Consider the following 21,127-nt stretch of genomic DNA (forward strand, 5'->3'; position numbering starts at 1 on the left):
TTCCAACCAGAGAGTGATTCTGAGCCGAAATGAATGAACCAGAACTGAAAGTCTCAATTTCCTTCCTGCATTGTAGGAAAATTGGGAATCTCAGTCCTCTCTGGGTTCCAGTGGAAATAATTGTCTGCTCCCTTTAAAACGGTGAAATGAAGATCTGGACCATTTCGTGCCCAGGTATTTCTCTTCTGTCTCCTCCCATAACTGCTCATCACAGCCTTTTCCAAGGCAAGCGTCATCGCCCCTTCTCCACGGTCATAGGACAATTCTATTTTAAGTCCCATGAAAGTGACTTTGGTATTTGGCTTAGAAAAAAACGGCTTCTTTAACTCACCTGGAGCATTCCCCAGGACAGCCCCCGAATAAGTGTCCGAGGAAGGTGGGTCTCTGTCTTGACCCCCAAGCAGCACAGTCCTTCCCCCCGTCGGATATGACAGTACGGGGCAGACCCATGGGACATGAGATTTGGGGTCTGCCCCCAGTCTTGCTGTTAAAAATGCCTTATCCCTCATCTGACTGATGTGCAGGTAGGTAAGGTTAACAGAGGAGTGAGCTTCATGTTCCTGGGAAGAACAGAATTTTACAAACCCCAGGCACCGTGATTAGTTGCATTAAGGTGGGAGCCATGCATGGCAGGCATCACCCCGGCCCCCTATCCCTTCCTCCTGGAATCTCAGGCCATGTCAGCCCAGGGTGGCAGAGGGCTCCTTCCCAGCCCCTGAAAGCAGTCAGAGGTGCCTAGAGAAACAGATCTTTGAAAATAGAAGAGGACGGAAGAGATTAAAGTGCTTCTCTGGGACAATTAATGAAGCCCTGGAAGAATCAATTTGTCCCCATGCGTTTGAAGCTGGCTGTGACAGAGGAAGCTGAGATTCTGTTTTTCCAAGTAGTAGGAAACCACTGTGCTCTTCGTGCCTGGTCTGAAAGGCGCTGCGCTTGGGAGAACAGAGGAAGGGGAGCAGCTTCTGCTCAGGGGACCAAAAATAAAGCTCCCAGAGGGGATATTTCGTGGATGCTGTGGGGTAAGGGTTGACAGGTGTGCTTTGGGGCTGTGGCTTTTAAATGGTGTTCTATGAGGGTCCTAGGGTGGAGGAGGATGCTCTCTGGGGGCCAGCAATGCCCTGAAGCTTGGCCCGGGGCAGGGGCTGCCCTGGGCCTGGGATTTAGGGAGCCGGCTCGGGCCATGCCCTCCCCTCCGAGGGTGCAAGTACAGAGCTGGGCATGAGAGTGAGCCCCTCTCCTGCCTCACCTGCATCCCAGCCCTGGCCCCAGACAACTCCTGGTACCCGGGACCCCAGGATCCCCTGCCCAAATGGCCTGAGCCTGGGGTAGACCACCCTGCTGGTGTCTGGTCCTCAGACCCGAGGGGTGGCCAGGAGGCGGCTTTCAGGGGACTGTGCGTGGGGCTGGGTGTGCAGGCTGGGGCTCACTCTGAGCGAGCAGAAGGCTTCTTGCAGTGCAGAATATATGACGTATACCCACCATTCGGGACAGGTACACGCCGTGTGTGTGTGTGCGTGCGTGCGTGTGTGTGTGTCTGTAGTTGAGAGCATATCCTTCTATTCCCACTTTCCTCGTTTTAAAAAAATTTAGATCAAGAGTTGGGTTTCTCTAATGCCCTGCTGGCATCTTTGCAGATCATTATATGCATCACAATGGTTTAAAAACTGAGCAGGTATTAGGATTGGAGTTGGATCTACAAACATGACCAGGGGTAGAAACACCAGAAAGCACTTTGGAAGATATTGAATATCACCCAAGATGCAATGTGCTGCTGTTGCTACAGTTATTCCCTTGGTCACGAAGGAGAACTCTTTTCTTGAAGTTTCTTTAACTTTCCACAGTGGCATCCCAGAAATTCAGGTGTGGAATGCTGTATGTGCACGGTCTCTGTTCTTCTCATTGGCGTTCTAAAATGGGGTTGAGGATTTTGTGTGGGTCCAATAAGCACGCGGTGCCTCAGCTTTTGTGTCCCACTTTCCCTGCACCATTGTGGTGTCCAGCGGGGCACCTAGTCTTTAGGCTCCAGAGAGAAGTGAATCCTACAGAGGAAGCCTGAGTAGTCTGTTGGATAAGGGGTGTGTGGGGGAAGAGACGTGTGTGTGTGTGTATGCATGTGTGCATGTGTGCGTCTGTATATGTGTGCCTGTGTCTGTGAGTGTATACGTGTGTGTGCGCGTGCATGTGTAGGTATCATGAGGTTTGTGATCGCTCGTCACAATCCCTAAAATCACAGATTAGACCGTTCTGGAGGTGGCGTTTTAAAGACCACCTCATCTACTTCCTCATTTAGCACCTGAGTTCCAGAGTGAGAGATTGATAGTCCAAAGTCACTCCTGCATCAGACCACAGGGCCTTTACCCTCCAGCCCTGAGAGAATCCTCACCATCCTTCACACAGCATCTACGGCTGAAGAGCATAGTTGACATAGTACACCTCAGGAGTAACTTTTTTTTTTAATTTTATTTTAAATGATGTGTGTGTGTGTATTTTAAGTAAATTTATTTATTTATTTTTGGCTGCATTGGGTCTTTGTGGCTGTGTGCAGGCTCTCTGGTTGCGGCGAGCAGGGGCTACTCTTCGTTGCGGTGCGCTGGCTTCTCATTGTGGTGGCTTCTCTTGTGGTGGAGCACGGGCTCTAGGCGCACGGGCTCAGTAGTTGCGGCGCATGGATGCAATGTGCTGCAGTAGATGTGGCTCGCGCGCTCTAGGCGCGCGGGCTTCAGTAGCTGTGGCGCATGGGCTTAGTTGCTCTGCGGCATGTGGGATCTTCACGTACCAGGGCTCGAACCTGTGTCCCCTGTATTGGCAGGCGGATTCTTAACCACTGCATCACCAGGGAGGCCCTCAGGAGTAACTTTTAAACTTACTAGGGCTCTGCTTTGTTAATTTCCCAGACAAATTGGCTGATGTCCCTTTTGGTTGCAAGTGACAGAAACCCCCACTGGGTTAAGCACTAAAAATACTTTCTTGACTCATTTGTCTACAATTGCTGACTTTGGGCATAGTTGGAAATAGGGGTCTAAACAATATCATCAGGATGCAGTTTCTGGCTCTCTCTTTCCCTCTAATTCTCGGCCCCATCTCTTCCACGTTGAGTCCATCCTTGAGCTCTTCCTGTTGGCCACTGGCACTCTCACCTCTGGCAGTCACAAATGGCAGCCCCAGATCTAGTGCTTTAAAGAAAACAAAGCAAGCTCCTTGGTCCCAGCATTCCCATCAACATCCCAGTGGCTTCTTATTGGCACTTATTCAGTCACATGACCACGCCCTGAACCAATCACTGTGGTCCTGGGTTCCTGGATCCCTGCATGGAACCCCATCTGAACCCATCGTTATCTGAGTTAGTCAGGGACTGACTCCCTGGAGGGAAATTGAGAGCCTTTCCAAAAGAAAATGCACAAAAGGTGGGCAGCAAAAATAGCAGATGTCTGTTTGACCAAATCCTATTATGAAAAATACGGATATTTAAAGACTCTCAAATTTGCCTAAACCTGGGGGCACCCCAGGCCTTTGTTCATCGATACGTCTTCACAAATGATGACCTTGATTTTCTAGGTCTGTAAGATCTATCCCATGTCTCCACATTCTTTGAAATTTCTAAACCTTTACACATCCAGGGTTGGGCCCAAGGGCAAAAAAAGTTGCTTGTTTAATTAAATCGATTACTTATACTCTAAAGCTTTATGATGATGTAAAGCACAAGTTCTACACACAGGGAGCAAGAGGCTGTAAGAGACTCGACTTGTGTTCCAAATTAAAACGATGTTAAATTCTCTAGTAACCCTAGCAGGGGAAAAAAAAAAGAAAGAAAGAAAGAAAGAAAAGGAAAAGAAAACCCCCCTTATTTCCAAATCACTACCACTGGAATTTTAAAAATTATTTACATACTTAGCCGTGAGTCCCTTTATACATGATGGGTTTGGCAGGAAGGCCTGAAGCAATAATTTAAAACAGAGGTTGGGAATGTGTATAAGGAACTCCCCCTCTTTTCCAAAATAAATGTACCATCAGATCCACCAAAGAGGTTACTTTTCCTAAGAAAAGACTGTACCTTTGGGAGCCGGGGACTTGTAGGTGCTGTTTGAGGGAAGCTGACAGCACAGCACCTTCTGTGGATTTTAGAATGACATAAATGGTAATTCCTTGATGTACAGTGGAAAGAAAGGCCGATTCCTTGTCCCAGATCATTTCCTTTGAATTTAGGTCGGACTTACATGCTTAAATGGAACTACGAATACATGGCAGCGTTTTGTGGTTGGTTTGTTTAAATTTACCAATCACTATCTACTGAACTTTATATTGAATTTTGTTCTAAAATACCAAGAAGACTCCATTCTCTGCCCACAGATGTAGACATCCCAAAGGTGACAAAGAACCTGTCACTCGGGAGGGAGAGAGATCACCAGGTCCCCTCCAGCAAGGGAAGGGGTCAGGGTTGAATGGTTATTTGGGTTACATGGAGATGGACTGGAAAGGCTCTGCCAGCAGGGAAGGAGGACACAGAGTCTAATCTCCAAGCCCCTGAAATGTTCCTTGCTGCCTCTCACAGTGAACACCTGTGGGTGATGCTGCCAGGGCCCCAACTCTTTCTCTCAGTTGGTCATCAGCTCCGCTCACCATCCAGCCGCCACTGCCTGAAGCCTCTTCCCTGAATCCCGGAAGGGAAGGTCACTTTGCCCACCTGACAAGCCAGAAATGCTAGGGCATCACCAGCCATCACGGAAGCCCTCAGCCAGTGGCACTGGGCAATTGAGGCATAAATCCTCAGTTCCCTCCCTCCTCAGGTGGCCTAACTCTTCTTTCAAAATAAATAAATAAACTTTTCTATTTTGGAATAACTTTTTTAGACTTACAGAAAAGTTGCAAAATAGCACAGAGAGTTCTCGTATACTCTTCACCCAGCTCACAATGTTGAAATCTTACACATTTATAATACAAAGATCAAAACTAGGAAACTGACGTTGATATGATGCGATTAACCAAACGACAAACCTTATTCCATTTTCACAAGTTTTTCCACTAATGTCCTTTTTCTGTTCCAAGATCCCTCCCGGGACCCCACAGTGCAGTGAGTTGGGGGGGGGCCTCTTTGGTCTCCTCCAACCTGTGACAGTTTCTCTCTTTCCTTGCCTGACCTGACCTTGACATCTAAAAAAATAAATAAATTTATTTATTTATTTTGGTGGCATTGGGTCTTCGTTGCCGCGCACGGGCTTTCTCTATTTGCAGTGAGCGGGGGCGAGCGGGGGCTCTTCTTCGTTGTGGTGCACGGGCTTCAGTAGTTGTGGCTCTTGGGTTCTAGAACGCAGACTCAGTAGTTGTGGTGCATGGGCTTAGTTGCTCCGCGACATGTGGGATCTTCCCGGACTAGGGCTCGAACCCGCGTCCCCTGCATTGGCAGGCAGATTCTTAACAACTTCACCACCAGGGAAGTCCCGACCTTGACATTTTTGAAGAGCACAGGTCAGTGATTTCTGAGAATGGCCCTCAGTTTGGGTTTCTCTGATGTTTTCCCATGTTTAAAACAGAGATACATTTAAATTTAAATGTATTTAAAATGTACATAACTTTAAATTTAGAGATTTAAAATGAGATACATTTTATTTATTTTATTGATTTATTTTTTAATTGGCAGCACTGCGCAGCTTGCGGGATCCCAGTTCCCTGACCAGGGATCAAACCAGTGCCCTGGAAGTGGAAGCGTGGACTCCTAACCCCTGGACCGTCAGGGAATTCCCTAAAATGAGATATATTTAAAAGTGAGATACATTTTTGGCAAGAATGCCCCAGGGGTGATGTCGGGTCACTCTCCATGGCACGATGGCCAGGGCAAATGCTGTCAATAAACCTTCCTACTAGTGATGTTAACCTTGTTCCCTTGGTTAACGTAGCACCTGTCAAATTTCTCCTTTGAAATATCACCATTTTTCCTTTACAGTGAATACGCTCTTGGGGGAGACCCTTGAGGACCTTGCAGATATCCTGTTTCTCCTCAAACTCTGGCCCCGTGATTTTAGCATCCGTAGATGGGTCTTGCCTGCTGCAGTTACTAGTGTAGTTTGCCTAATGGTGATTTCGTATTTCCTTCATTAATTTACTTGGAATTTATGAATGTATTGTCTAATTTTACTTACATAATTATTTCTTACATAATGTCGTACATGTGTGAACTGGAGTGTGATTTTAAGGAAGAGTTGTCCCTTCCGGGACGGGCTATTCTGGGGCATGTGCTTTGCACCGCTGCCCGGAAGTTTCCTCGTGGGCTTGAGCTCTGTTGCCCACAGTGGTAGCTTGAAATGACTGATCCTTCATTGGCTTTCTTTCCTCTCCTTCCTCACTCCCTAGTGCCGCTCCCTGCATCTTCCAAATGGCATTCCTGCACTCAAATCCTGACCCAGGGTCAGCTTCTGCGACAGCCCAAAGTAAGACAGCGTCTCTCGAGGCAAAAACATTTTCTCCCCACTGACTAGATGGGACAGGTATGAGAGTGACCCCAGGAGGAGCTGTGGTTAGTTGAGCAGCTACTCAGTGAAATCGATTGGAGTAGAATCATGAAATCTGCATGAAACCCTGGACTCCACTTACTCCCCAGCTGACCACTCTTTTCTCTAGATAATCTGGTTAGTTAATTCAACTTTCCCTCCTGGTTTGCCTAATGAATGCAGCCTAACAGATTATATTTTAGAATCTTTGGAAGACACCCAAGTGAATGTGCCAAAGCAATGGGATTCTTTTTGCACAGGCAGATGGCAGCACAAATTTGGCTTCCTGTGGGCAGCCCTGGGTTCCCACCCAGCTGGACACTTAGGCTGTTTTCTGGGAGAACCAAGAGTGTTCAGCAGAGATAGATGCGGAGTTATGGATAGCCAGAGGACCTCCCTTCTGTTACATTTTAAGCAGTCAACTGGTTGAAAAAATAAAAGGCTTCAGAGCTAAATGGAGGTGATCAGACCTTGCACCTGGCTAGAGGATCCGTGGCTGGAAGAGATTTTGGAATCAGGTCTGGTTGCTGTTGTGCAGAGACGTACTGCATCTTCACCTTTGGCTCCCAGAAAACCTGGCTGGCGGTGGAGTAAATGTGCTGAGTGCCATAGTGTTGTTGAACTTGGGGCATCGACAAAGACTAGACTGACTAGAGAGTCCCATGCCCCAGCAAGGTCACTGGGGGTTGGTGAGAGCTTAAGTCAGGCACCTCATTGTAAAGGGTCAGGGGCATGGATAAAACAGCAGGTGATCCAGACTCCCCATGGTGCCTTTTCCCAAGGTTGATATTTGCATGGCATTTTTAAAAAATAAATTTATTTTTAAATTTTTCTATTTTTGGCCGCACTGGGTCTTTGTTGCCATGTGCGGGCTTTCTGTAGCTGCAGCGAGCAGGGGCTACTCTTCGTTGCGGTGTGCGGGCTTCTCGTTGCGGTGGCTTCTCTTGTTTCGGATCATGGGCTGTAGGCGCACAGGCTTCAGTAGTTGTGGCTCGCAGGCTCTAGAGCGCAGGCTCAGTAGTTGTGGCGCACGGGCTTAGTTGCTCCGCGGCCTGTGGGATCTCCCCGGAGCAGGGCTCGAATAAGCGTCCCCTGCATTGGCAGGCAGATTCTTAACCACTGTGCCACCAGGGAAGTCCCTGCATGTCATTTTAAATGAAAAATATTATCGAGGGAAAAGATACTTCAAAAATTTTAGGTTCCTAGGTGTAATAAGAGAGGGAAAATGATGATGCAATGAGAAATGCAAATCTAGTACAAATTCAAAATCCATCATCCAAAACCTCTGTGTTACCCAAAACAAGTGTGTTCAGGAAATCGGAATTTGTTTGGAATTTTGAAAAGTAATCTGTTACATATACTGCATCTTATGGAAACCCCCTGCCAGCAGGGTTTGGGGAAGAACTCTGTAATAACACATTATTTTCTGCAGTAAGTTGTAGGAATAGTGACACTAAGCTGGATAAACATCACATCACCTCAAAACCTCAGGTTTTGCTGCCAGAGGAGTTATGGGAACACTTTTGGTGTTCAGACCTGTTTGGACTTCAGATTTGTGCATAAGGGGTTGTGGACCTGTTTCTCCTGTCCTGGCATTAGAAATGAGGCTGACCCCGAGAAGCTGACAGTATGATTCCTCCTTTGCCGGAAAAGTTTGAATCAACATCTTTGATCGAACCAAGCGGAATCTGGTATAAAACACTGCTTCCCTGTTTCTTGGAAGCCAAGTTGTGCTTTTGGGGAGAGAAGCAGGAATGCCTTTGTGGTAGGGGTTGTGGGTGAGCTGGAGAGGTACATAAGCAAAAGTCAAAAGTCATCGTGGGTTTGTCCTCCCTCCTCCCCAGCGTCGGGCCAGATTCCCTGGAGCTGGTACAACCCCACCCTTTGTCATCCCTCCAGCTCTAAGGCATCCAAGGTACCCCAAAATGGCCCTGTTTCCTTGGAGGGTGCCTCAGAAACGGAGAAGCGGTTTGGCAAAGAAAGAGATACTTCACTGCAAGGAACAATATACACCCATTGTCAATTTATTTTCATTTTAACCCCACAATCCTCTAAAGGGTGTGCACTGGGGACTAAAATTCGTTCTGCACCATTTAGAGAAGAACTGACTTGAAACATATAAATGGGACTTTGAAAATATAATGGAACGCAGATCCTTCTCTTGCAGAAAAGACACTTTAAATGAGAGGTCTTTCAGGTTCCCCCCTTCCCTCCGTTTGATTTATAGGTTTGTGATTAACCATGACATTGACCAGTGAAATCCAAAGCGGACACCGCTGGAGGCTCATCGGGGCCAGACGGGCAGTCTTTTCATGGAATCAGCAAGGCAGTGCTGTATTCCTTTCCTGCCTCGGCTGTAACAAATTCCCACGCACTTCAAGGCTTAAAAGAACATAACTTTATTATCTTGTGGTTCTGGAAGTCCAGAGTCTGAAATGGGTCTCACTGAGCTAAAGTGGAGGTGTCGGCAGGGTTGGTTCCTTCTGGAAGTTCTAGGGGAGGGTCCATTTCTTGCCTTTTCCAGCTTCTAGAGGCTGCCCCATTCCTTGGCCCCTTTCTCCATCCTCAAAGCCAACAGTGGCCATTCGAGTGTTTCTCACACCGCATCCCTTTGACCGTCTCTTCTTCTCCCCTTTTCCACCTTTTAAGGAGTCTCGTGATTACACTGGGCCCAACTGGATGATCCGAAACAGTGTCCTTATTATTATTTTTTTGGCTGTGCTCTGCGGCACGCGGGATCTCAGTTCCCTGACCAGGAACCGAACCTGTGCCCCCTGCCTTGGGAGTGCGGAGTCTTAACCACTGGACCGCCAGGGGAGTCCCAATGGTGTCCTTATTTTAAGGTCAGCTGATTAACTACCTTAATTCCACGTGTAACCTTAATTCCTCTTAGCCATGTAGCCTAACAAATTGACAGGCTCAGGGGATTGTACCGTGTACATCTTTGGGAGGCCGTTATTTTGCCTCCCCAAGGTGGGGTGAGAAGGTCACACAAGAGGAGTTGCAAGCTGTGGGCGGGGAAGAGAGAGATTACTGGGTACCCAATAAAATTCACCATATTAGTAGCTAGCATTTATTAAATGCTTACCATGAACTTGGCCTATTACACTTTATCTCATTTAATTCTGTGAGGTGGATACTATTATTATACCCATGTTACAGAGGGGAAAAACAGAGGCTTATGAAATCAAATGAATTAGCCAATTCAGTTTTAATAGTCACATGTGGTACATAGACAGATGAACGGATAAAGAAGATGTGGTACGTATATACAATGGAATACTACTCAGCCATAAAAAAAAGAATGAAATAAAGCCATTTGCAGCAACATGGATGGACCTGGAGATGATCATACTAAGTGAAGTAAGACAAAGAAAGACAAATACCATATGACATCACTTATATGTAGAATCTAAAAAAAATGATACAAATGAACTTTTTTTTTAAAACAGAAATAGACTCACAGGCATAGAAAACAAACTTCTGGTTACCAAGGGGGAAAGTGGGGGAGGAATAAATTAGGAGTTTGGGATTAACAGATATACACAACTATGTATAAAATACATAAACAACAGGGACCTACTGTAGAGCACAGGGAACTATACTCAATATCTTGCAATAACCTATAATGGAAAGAATCTGAAAAAGAACATCTATATGTCTATCTATGTCTATATATTATAACTGAATCCTGAAACTAATACAACATTATAAATCAACTCTAATCCCGTAAAATAAATAGTCACATGTGGCTAGAGGCTACCGTAATGAACAGCATTTAATTAAATTAAAATGAGCATTAATTAACTAAACTGTGGGCTAGCCAATGTCTCAGGTGCTCCATACGCAGCCCAGCACAGGTACAGAACATTTCCATTCCTGCAGAAAGTTCTACCAGGCAGCGCTGCTGGAGAGGATAAATGTCTTTCCCAATATCACACAATTAGAAAGTGGGAGAGTCGGGCTTTGAACCCAGTGTCTTTGGCTCGAGAACCTGAGCTTGGAACAACCATATTATAGGGGTGTTCAGCATCTGCTTGTATCTGCGGGGGGTTGAAATGCCTCGTACGTTGGGTACACCTTAGTCCATCCTCATTTAACCCCTTCCTGTGAACACACGGTTTCTGGTTCAAATGCTCTTCCGACATTTTTGTTCAGCACTTAAGTGCATGCACCTGCTCAAGCTGACAGCGGAAACCAAACGTGCGTCACCCGAGGCAGTTCTGCTTCCCCGCTAGCTGCGTGGCACAAACTGGGCACCGCTGTCTTTCCCCTGCTCTTTTTTATGTGTGTGTGGGCGCTCCAGTACTGGCTATTGTCAGGTGTCTTTATTTTTATTATTTTTATTTATTAAGTTTTTTGCCACACCGTGTGGCTTGTGGGATCTTAGTACCCCAACCAGGGATTGGACCCGGGCCCCTGGCAGTGACAGCATGGAGTACTAACCATTGGAACACCAGGGAGTTGCCCTCCCCTGCTCTTTCATTAACTTCCCACGGGTGGGCGGAAACCTTCCAAGGGGAAGGAGATAGAGAGCCGTGAAGGATCACATCAAAGGAAAGAAGTTTTTATCAGTCTCCTTGCCCTGCAACATTTGCTGCGTCAGAGGTGCTGGTCTGCTGAGCCCAGTGTGGGCACTCATCCCATTTTCCTCCTACTTTTTCTGTGGAAGTTTGCTAAGAAAATGACCTGTGTGACTGTAAGCACCGCGACAGCTCATATTCAACACGCAGCGCTGTTGCTCTAAGTGCACCCAGAGAGGAACCTGTCACCTCGCCTGAGGCAGGGACTGTTAATTCCACCTCCAGTTCCCAGATGGAGACACTGAATATTTCAGCACCTCCCCGGGGTCACAGCCAGGAGTGATGGGGCAGCATTTGAACCCGGGGCCACCTGGCTTCAGGTTCTGGGCCCTTTACCCTGTGCAATCTTCCCCTTTATGTCCTGAATGTCAACCCAGAGGTCATTTTCTTTCCTTCCTCAAGTGCCTGTCACTTGCTGTTGTTACCAGAGGGCCAGTCTGCCTGGTGTAGCGAGGATGCTCCCTCTGCAGGTGAGCTGGGCTAAAGAAGGCGTGGCTGGTGAGCCCAGGCCTGTCTACTGTCACAGGATGTCCCCCATCCCCTCCTCCTGGGTCTCTGCTCTGGGCCCGTGGAGGTCTCCCGGTAGGAGCAGCCAAGTCTGTGCCAAGCTCTGGGTTCCCGGGAATGGAGTCGATGTGTTTTCTGAATCAAGAAGGAAAACCAGAGCTTCCCTGGTGGCGCAGCGGCTGAGAGTCCGCCTGCCGATGCAGGGGACACGGGTTCGTGCCCCGGTCCGGGAAGATCCCACATGCCGTGGAGTGGCTGGGCCCGTGAGCCACGGCCGCTGAGCCTGTGCGTCCGGAGCCTGTGCTCCGCAACGGGAGAGGCCACAACAGTGAGAGGCCCGCCTACTGCAAAAAAAAAAAAAAAAGAAGGAAAACCAGAGCTAGAAGGAATGTGAGGCACTGTGTCCCACCTAGCCACTCATCCTCAGAGCCGCAGACAGCGGGGACCAGATAAATACAGACCTCATCAGGAAGCATCAGGAAGCTCCCCGGGCTGGGCCGCCCAACCCCAGGGCTCCCGGGGACCCGACCCAATGACATGCGTGTTACAGGCACCACCTGCTGCTTTGGCCACTGACTTCATTACCATCACCTGTTATGCAGGCCTTGTGGCTATTCCTCTTCACTCCAAGAAAGCTCCTTTTGTGCAGCTGCGAATTCCCAACCACAAGGGCCAGTGTACAGAACAAACAAACCGGCTAGAGGCAGACAGAACTTTCCAGAATTCCTGACCTGGAGAGGCCAGCCTCCTCCTGAGCAGTGTGGTGTGTGCTACATTTCACAGTTTACAAAACGACTTTCTTTTTTTTTTTGGTTTTCACAGGGAAATTTTTCCTAGGAAGGTTTGAGAAAGATAAATGATGCTCTAGGAGGATTTAATGGAAAATGTTCACTCGACTTTCTCAATTGCCTCTGGAGGCTCAGTCGGGGCTGGCAAGTCCCTGCGGGCAGAAGGAGAATTGTCCAACCTTCAGGGGAAAGTTTCCGGTTGCCTGACGGGAACTGAAATGCTGTCAAGGACAGAGAAAATATTTATTTTCAGCCTAGGGCAAAACGTTTTAATTCATAAACGTGTGAATTCCAGAGTCACAAAAGCAAAGTGTAAATTATTCAGGACTGTCTGCATTCTGCAGATGGATTGTGCAATAAGGGTGTTGAAACCAGAATGATAGGAATGAGAGAGATGTAGTTTATCATATAAGAGTCATGCTAAAATAAATACCGGAGAGGGTTCAGGGCTGGTTAAAATAAGACGCAGTGTTCTACCATGCGGCCACCTGACACTGACGCCCACCGCTGTTTCCACTTCTCCCTCTTGCCGTGTTTTGGCTTTGCTTCCATTTCTGGTATTTTCTTTTTCTTTCGGTTCATTTACTGTTCAAACAGCCCTGACTTTTCCGGTCACTTTCCATATTTAACTTTAACCCTTTCTTCCCCCATCCGTTCATCCGAAAAGCGCTTCTTTATTGCCCTTTTTCTACTTACACGGAGCTGATTTTTTTTTTTTAATCTTAAAAGATGTCTTTAAGACATTAGAAATGTATAAAAATTACAAAGAATTAAGAGGAAAGCAAACCCACAGAAATGGTCGAGGGAGGTCTCGTGTAATTACTGCTTACATTAAAAAATCCTAAATTTTATAATGTTTGAAAGTTCAAACAGTACAGAAAAGTACAACGTAGAAAACGAACGCCTCTTCTCTTTCCTGCAGCCCCTTCTTCCTTGAGCTGCCCGATTTAGCAAATTAAGATACAGGATGCCCAGTTCAATCTGAATTGCAGATAAACAATATTTTTTTTTTTAGTATATCCCACATATTGCATGGGACACACTTATGCTAAAAATTTTTGTTGATCTGAAATTCAATTTTAACTGGGCATCCTGTATTGTGTCTGGCAATCCTATCCCTTCCCCGCCTAGACCCTCTCCCCAAAGCACATCTGTGGGGTAAATCCCTAGCAGTAGGATTGAGGGTCAGAAGAATCTAGCTGAACTGAGACTGGGTGGGAGGAATTTACTGGAGTGAATCGAGCACTGCAGTGAGCTTCGTTCTGCCAGTCTTCCTGTGGAACATTTTTTCAAGTGCTGGCAACAGCTGGATCCTTGCAACAAAGGAAACAATCAACAAACCGAAAAGACAACCTGCGGAATGGGGGAGAGCATTTGCAAACCGTCTATCTGATAAAGGGTTAATACCTAGAATATCTAAAGAACTCCTACAGCTCAATAGCAAGAAACCAAATAACCTGATTTAAAAATGGGCAAAGGTCTTGGCTAGATATTTTCCCAAGGGATATATACAGATGGCCAACAGATACATGAAAAGATGCTCAACATCGCTAATTATCAAGGGAAGGCAAATTAAAACCCTGATGAAAAACCACTTCACACCTGTTAGGGTATCTGTTATTTCAAAACAAAACAAACAAACAAACAAAAAACAAATGTTGGTGAGGATGTGGAAAAAAGGGAACCCTTGTGCACTGTTGGTGGGAATATAAGTTGGTGCAGCCACTATGGAGAACAGTATGTAGGTTCCTCAAAAAATTTAAAATAGAACTACCGTACGATGCAGCAATCCCACTCCTGGATATATATCCAAAGAAATTGAAATCAGGATCTCGAAGATGCAGTGTTATTCTCATTATATGCTCAGGGCAGCATTATCCACAATAACCAAGATATGGAAGCAACCTAAATGTCCATTGACAGACAAATGGAAAAGAAAATGTGGTGTCTAATTTGATGAAATGGTCTTCAGCCACAGGAAAGCAGGAAATACTGCCATTTGTGACAACATGGATGAACCTGGAGGACGTTACCCTAAGTGAAATAAGCCAGATACAGAAGGACAAATACTGCGTGATACCACTCACATGATGAATATAAAAGAACAGAACTCAGAAGCAGACAGTAGAATAGGGGTTGCTAGGGGCTGAGGGGAGGAGGGAACAGGAAGGATTTGTCAAAGGACACAAAGTTTCAGTTAGAGAAGGTGAATAGTAAGTCCTAGACCCCTCCTGTACACCACAGTGCCTGTAGCTGACAACACTGTACTGTGTGCTTAAAATTTTGCTGAGAGGGTAAGTTTAATAAGTGTTCTTATCACACACCCAAAATAAGAGGCAGGAGGACACTTTTGGAAGTGATGGATACGTTTATGGCATTGATTGTGGTGATGGTTTCAAGGGTGTGAACTTACTTCCAAAGTCATTGAGAGTGGACTTAAAGATGAACAGTTATTTATTTATTTATTTATTTTAACATCTTTTTTGGAATATAATTGCTTTACAATGGTGTGTTAGTTTATGCTGTATAACAAAGTGAATCAGCTATACATATACATATATCCCCATATCCCCTCCCTCTTGCGTCTCCCTCCCACCCTCCCTATCCCACCCCTCTAGGTGGTCACAAAGCACCGAGCTGATCTCTCTGTGCTATGCGGCTGCTTCCCACTAGCTATCTATTTTACATTTGGTAGTGCATATATGTCCATGCCACTCTCTCACTTCGTCCCAGCTTACCGTTCCCCCTCCCTGTGTCCTCAAGTCCATTCTCTACGTCTGCGTCTTTATTCCTGTCCTGCCCCTAAGGATGAACAGTTTTTTAAAATGTGGGCAGATCATATTTAAGTGAGCGAGTGGGATAGGAAGACAGAGAGTCACAAGATGGGCAGCGTCTTAGGAAATGGATTTTACTTGGAGTCTAAGGTTTGAATGATATTGGCCATGTTGAATTCATGAAAACATTGTCTCTTGCCGAATCTTATCTCAAAACATAAGGTTTATTATTTAGCACTCGAAGAACTGATGTATTTAAAATTCTCATCAGTGCTGGAATCTGATCATGCTGGTCCAGTGGACCAGAGAAGCAGTGTTTCATTTCTGTCTTCTCTCAGTTTCCTCCCGATCTCTGGATCCCCTCTGGACATTGGCTAGTAGTTGGACATCATTATCGTCCCGTTCGATCTGGTGTTCTCACCACCTGCTCTTCCAGTGGTGGGTTTGACGCGTGTATTTACACACCTCCCACTGTTTGTTTTCAGATTAAATATGTGCTAAAGAAGCAAAGGCCGTCCTTGTTTGCTTTGCCGTGTGAAGCCCGGCCAGGTGAAGGGATGGACATACGAACCTGAATACACCCAGCACCCACCCCCCACCCCCCCGCCCCCGCCACCTTCCCATCACCGGGGTCCTCTGAGGACCCTTGGCCCTTAACCGTGCTTTTCAAACTTTCTCAGTAATTGCAATCCATTTTAATATTCCAATCCGTTATGCTCACACACATGTACAGAGGTGAGAGTCAAAATATTTAACATCTGGGAAGGCCAGGAGGCTGACCCATCAGAATTTGGTCTTAAAGCTGAGCCAGGTTTTGGAAGCCCCCTGCTGTGCCAGAAGTTAACCCTTTTGTTGCTGAATCTGAGTGAGGTTGTGGGGAGAGGGTATCCCAAGACAGCAGGAGGGCACGTGGGCAGGCAACAGCTGTCTCCCAACCAGTAGAAATGCATTTTGGTATTTTAACCACGGGTACAGTTGTAGTGCTGAATGCCAGCTGGATCTCAGCTTTGCATATGTATAACTAAAACAAAAATTCCATAAAGCAATATTTACCTTTTCTGCTGTGACACTCTCTGACGTGTTCTGCCTTATTCTGTTTTGTTCCATTCCATCCCACCCCAACCCATTCTTTCATTTAAAAAAATGCTGACCCAGAACTTCTAAATTGATTTCACAACCCACTGATTGGTCATGACCCACAGTTTGAAACACTTCTCTTTTCTGGTAGCTCTCAGAATTCCCCATGCCTAAGAAATAGCTGGGAAGCTTGTTACAAAGGCAGAGTCCCCATTCTAATTCTGCTCACCTGCAGCCTGCATTTCAGAAGTCCCCAAAGTCCCCAAAGTGATGCTGATGAGGAGGGTAGCTTAAAGAACCACTCGTGCAAAAACACACGTCCACATGTTACCAAGTCCAAGCTCGCCGCACGACAGGCCAATAAACCAGGAGATGAGGTGTTGAGGCAGGAAATAGCAACTTTATTCAGAAAGCCATCTCCGAGAAGATGGCAGACTAATGTCCTAGAGTACCGTCTTATCAGGGTCTGGATCCTCGTTTCTTTTATAGAGCAGAGAGGGGGAGGAGGTGAGGAAGTAAAGTAAAAAGGCCATAAGTCTCGCAAAACATCTCCTGGTTTGGCCAGCCTTGGGGAGGGGATGTGTTATTTCTTCTTTCTTGCAGCCATTCACAGGTAAGCAGGGTCAGAATGTTTCCCTGTGAGCTGAACAAAAGTACTTTAGTTTAACGCTTAGGCAGAGGGGCAGGGTTCCCCAAGGGAGGCCATTTTGTATGCCGATAGCTATAAACAACATCCTTTTAGTGATTACAGTAACAAAAGCAACAGAGCAAAGGTTAAAGTAAACAGATCCAACATGGAGTCAGATTTTGTTCTTCCCTGTTACACACACTGGGATGTGAAACACACACACACTTTTCTGGATACTCTATGTTATTCCATTTATCTATGTGTCCAATCTGTATCGAAGCAGGGAAGGTATTTTTAGTTGCAAACAAGGAAAACTCAATAGAACGGATTAAAAAAATGCAATGAATTAATTGACTTATAATTGAGAAGTCCGGGGCTTCAGGCAAGGGGGGATCTCACAACCCAGATGACGTAGGCAGGACCTGCCTTCTCTCTCTGCATTTACTGTCTCTGCTTTCTTTGTCTTGGCACCACCTTGGTTTGAATCCAGGAGCTTCCAAGGTTACATGCTTCCTTGGTCATATCCAACAGGAAAAAGAGAGAGCCTACATAAATAGGCATTCCAGAATTAGGTGAAGTTGTCCTTCTGTGATCTGATTTGAACCCAGCACTGGGGTAGGAGAATGGAACATGCAGACTGGCTTGTGCTAATCAGATGTCACCCTAGAGGTGGGGATAAGGTCAATCCCACCTAAACTCTGGCTATTCAGGGTGCTTTTTGGGAATGGGAAGGGGAGGTTGGATGCTCGCGATGGCAAGGAATCAACAATTGCACCTCCAGGGACTTCCCTGGCAGTCCAGTGGTTAAGACCCTGTGCTTCCAATGCAGGGGGTGTGGGTTCGATCCCTGGTTGGGGAACTAAGATCCCACATGCCACACAGCGTGGCCAAACAATTTAAAAAAACACAACAAACAAAAAACAATTACACCTCCATTTACGGAGACCACACCTTTTTGATGATTACAGCTTTTAGTATATTTTACTATCTCATGGCTGTTCTTTTACAATTTCATGTTAGGTGAATTTTAGCATCAGCCTTTCAAGTTATATTATGAACCCTCTTAGGAGGTTGCTTGGAATTGCATTGAAGTTCTGGATTAAAGTGGGGGTGAAATCAACATCTTTACGATGTTGAGCCTTTTTACCCAAAGAACAAGATAAGTCTTTCCATTTTTCAGGTCTACTCATGTTCTCCAGTGAAGTTTTATAAGTATCACCACATAGATCTTGGGTATTTCTTATAACTTTATGCCTCAGTATTGTGTGTGTGTGTGTGTGTGTGTGTGTGTCTGCTTTTTGTTGTTGACATGGATAGATCTTTTGGCCCCTGACATTGTGTAATTGATTGAGGCTGCCATAAAAGAAAGTTACTGGTGTTTGTGTATTTATCTTGTATTTGGACACCCTACGAAACCTTCTTAGTTATAACACTATTTCAGCTGGTTCTCCTCATGGGAATCTTTGCCCCCTTTCTCTCCTCAGATGCTCTGCAGTTTGTCTCAGTCTCTTCTCTCAGGAGTGGTTTCTTTTCTTTTTCTTTTTCTTTTTTTCACTAAATGAATATTACCATATTGCTTGCTCTCCCAAATTTTATTTTATATTTATTAATTTGTATTGGAGTGTAGTTGCTTTACCATATTGTGTTAGTTTCTACTGTACAGCAAAGCGAATCAGCTATATATATACATATATCCCCTCTTTTTTGGATTTCCTTCCCATTTAGGTCACCAAAGAGCAATGAGTAGAGTCCCCTGTGCTATACAGTAAGTTCTCACTAGTTATCTGTTTTATACATAGTAGTGTAAATATGTCAATCCCAATCTCCCAGTTCATCCCATCCCCCTTCACCCCCTTGGTAACCATAAGTTTGTTCTCTACGTCTGTGTCTCTATTTCTGCTTTGCAAGTGAGTTCATCTGTACCATTTTCCTAGATTCCACCTATAAGCGATATTATACGATATTTGTTTTTCTCTTTCTGACTTACTTCACTCTGTATGACAGTCTCTAGGCCCATCCACATCTCTGCAAATGGCACGTAAGTGGTTTCTTAATCCTCAGTTCCCTCCACCTCTTCTTAGAGCTTTTCCCTCTTTATTCTTCCTGCTTCATCCTACACCATCCGGCCCCTACCAGAACTCCTCCATTCCATGAGTCAAAATCATATTCAACATCTTCAGGTTTCATGGGTAGTATGAAGTGGACATTTTCCCGTAAACCTCTCTTAATATATAAAATTCTTTGCGGGATACCACTGAGGGCTGTTATTTACAAGCTGCCAAACTGTGGGTAATAATTGTTCTCATACTTGGCATCAAGTTTAAGTGCCTAATGGGGCCAGTGGAAATACCGCTGTGTGTCTGGAGAGAGAAACTATTTCAGGGGTTGGGGGAGGGTGTAATTTGGCCCTCCTTGTTAAAGCTCCAGTAAATATTCTCCTGCCACTGCTTTTGGAGATAGAGAGGCATCCCGCCCCCGACCTCAAACTTTATTAGATTTTTAAAAGATTGCATATTTTACTCTCTGCAGCAGGTCAGATAGCATAAAAACAGGTTGTTAATCGCAGCAGTTCAAGTAACAGAAAGATGTTAATAATCCCCTTACCCTTCATCTCAGCCCCACCCCACGTTTAGCGTGTATCCTTCTATGCCATGTTTGTACATAGGGGCATGTTTATTTTTTTTTAATGGAAGTATAGTTGATCTACAATATTGTGTTAGTTTCAAGTGTACAGCAAAGTGATTTGGTTATACATGTATATGTATATATCTGTATTCTTCTTTCGATTCTTTTCCATTATAGTTTATTACAAGGTATTGAATATAATTCCCTGTGCTATACAGTAAGTCCTGTGGCTTATCTGTTTTATGTACGGTGGTGTGAATCTGTTAATCCCGTACTCCCAATTTATCCCTCTCCCCTTCCCCTTTGGTAACTATAAGTTTGTTTTCTATGTCTGTGAATCTGTTTCTGTTTTGTAATTAAGTTCATTTGTACTGTTTTTTAGATTCCACATGTAAATGATACAATATAGTATTTGTCTTTCTCTGTCTGACGTACTTCACGTAGTATGATAATCTCTAGGTCCATCCATTATTGGTTTTGATTTTTTCTTTTTTTTAATTATATCTTTATTAAATTATAATTGCTTTACAATGTTGTGTTCGTTTCTGCTGCACAACAAGCTGAATCATCTATATGTATACCTATGTCCCCTCCCTCTTGTGTCTCCCTCCCACCCTCCCTATCCCACCCCTCTAGGTGTCACAAAGCACCGAGCTGATCTCGCTGTGCTATGCGGCTGCTTCCCACTAGCTAGCTGTTTTATACATGGTAGTGTATATATGTCCATGCCACTCTCTCACTTCTTCCCAGCCTCCCCTTCCCCCACTGTGTCCTCAATTCCGTTCTCTATGTCTGCCTCTCTATTCCTGCCCTGCCACTAGGTTCATCAGTACCATTTTTCTAGATTCCATATATATGCGTTAATATACAGATATGCGGTATTTGTTTTTCTCTTTCTGACTTAACTTCACTCTGTATGACAGACTCTAGGTCCATCCACCTCACTACAGATGACTTACTTCGCTTAGTATGGTCATCTCTAGGTCCATCCATTACTGGTTTTGATTTTTAAAAAAAATTAGAGTATACTATTCACCTTACAACCTGCTGTTGTTTTTAAAAACTTTAAATTTTGGAATAGTTTTAGATTTGCAGACAAGTTGCGAAGAGTTCCCGCATAGCCCTCACCCAATTTCTCCTATGGTACATTTGTCAAAACCAAGAAACCAACTCCAGTACATTACTGTGAACTCAACTCCATCCTCATTCACGTGTCACCCGTTTCCCCCCAGTATCCCCATCCAGGGTGCCACACTGCATTCAGTCGTCATGTCTGCTTAGTCTCCTCCAATCCGAGACAGTTCCTTAGTCCTTTTATGTCTCTCATGACCTTGACAATTTTGAAGAATACCGGCCAGTTATTTTGTAGAATGCCCCTCAGTGGGTCTTTGTCCGATTTATTTCTCTTGCGTAGACTCTGCGATAGGTTCTGGGGAGGAAGAACACAGGCAAATTCTCGTCACATCCTATCAGCAGTACATGCGATCGTCCTGTTGCTGATGAGGTTAACCTTGATCACGTGCTGATTGTTTTTTAACTTGGTGTATCAGCTACCTCTTCAGGTCAGCACATGGCCCTCACGCATTCTTTTCAACAGGTGCATAATATTCCATAGTGTTGATGAAACAGGGTTCGTTCAAGTCTTCCAGAGTTCTCATATAAA

The 21,127-nt window shown here is 45.2% G+C and overlaps 1 long non-coding RNA gene across 1 annotated transcript in view; it reads left to right on the top strand.

The window, feature by feature from the left end:
* The window catches only part of LOC113629967 (uncharacterized), a 152,395-nt gene that overhangs the window by 44,206 nt on the left and 87,062 nt on the right, over nt 1-21,127 (top strand). The gene's annotated exons all lie outside the window — the stretch shown is intronic.

Source organism: Aethalodelphis obliquidens, unplaced genomic scaffold (assembly GCF_003676395.1).
Source record: "Aethalodelphis obliquidens isolate GAN/ISIS:26980383/991018 unplaced genomic scaffold, ASM367639v1 scaffold28, whole genome shotgun sequence".
Lineage (NCBI taxonomy): Eukaryota > Metazoa > Chordata > Mammalia > Artiodactyla > Delphinidae > Aethalodelphis > Aethalodelphis obliquidens.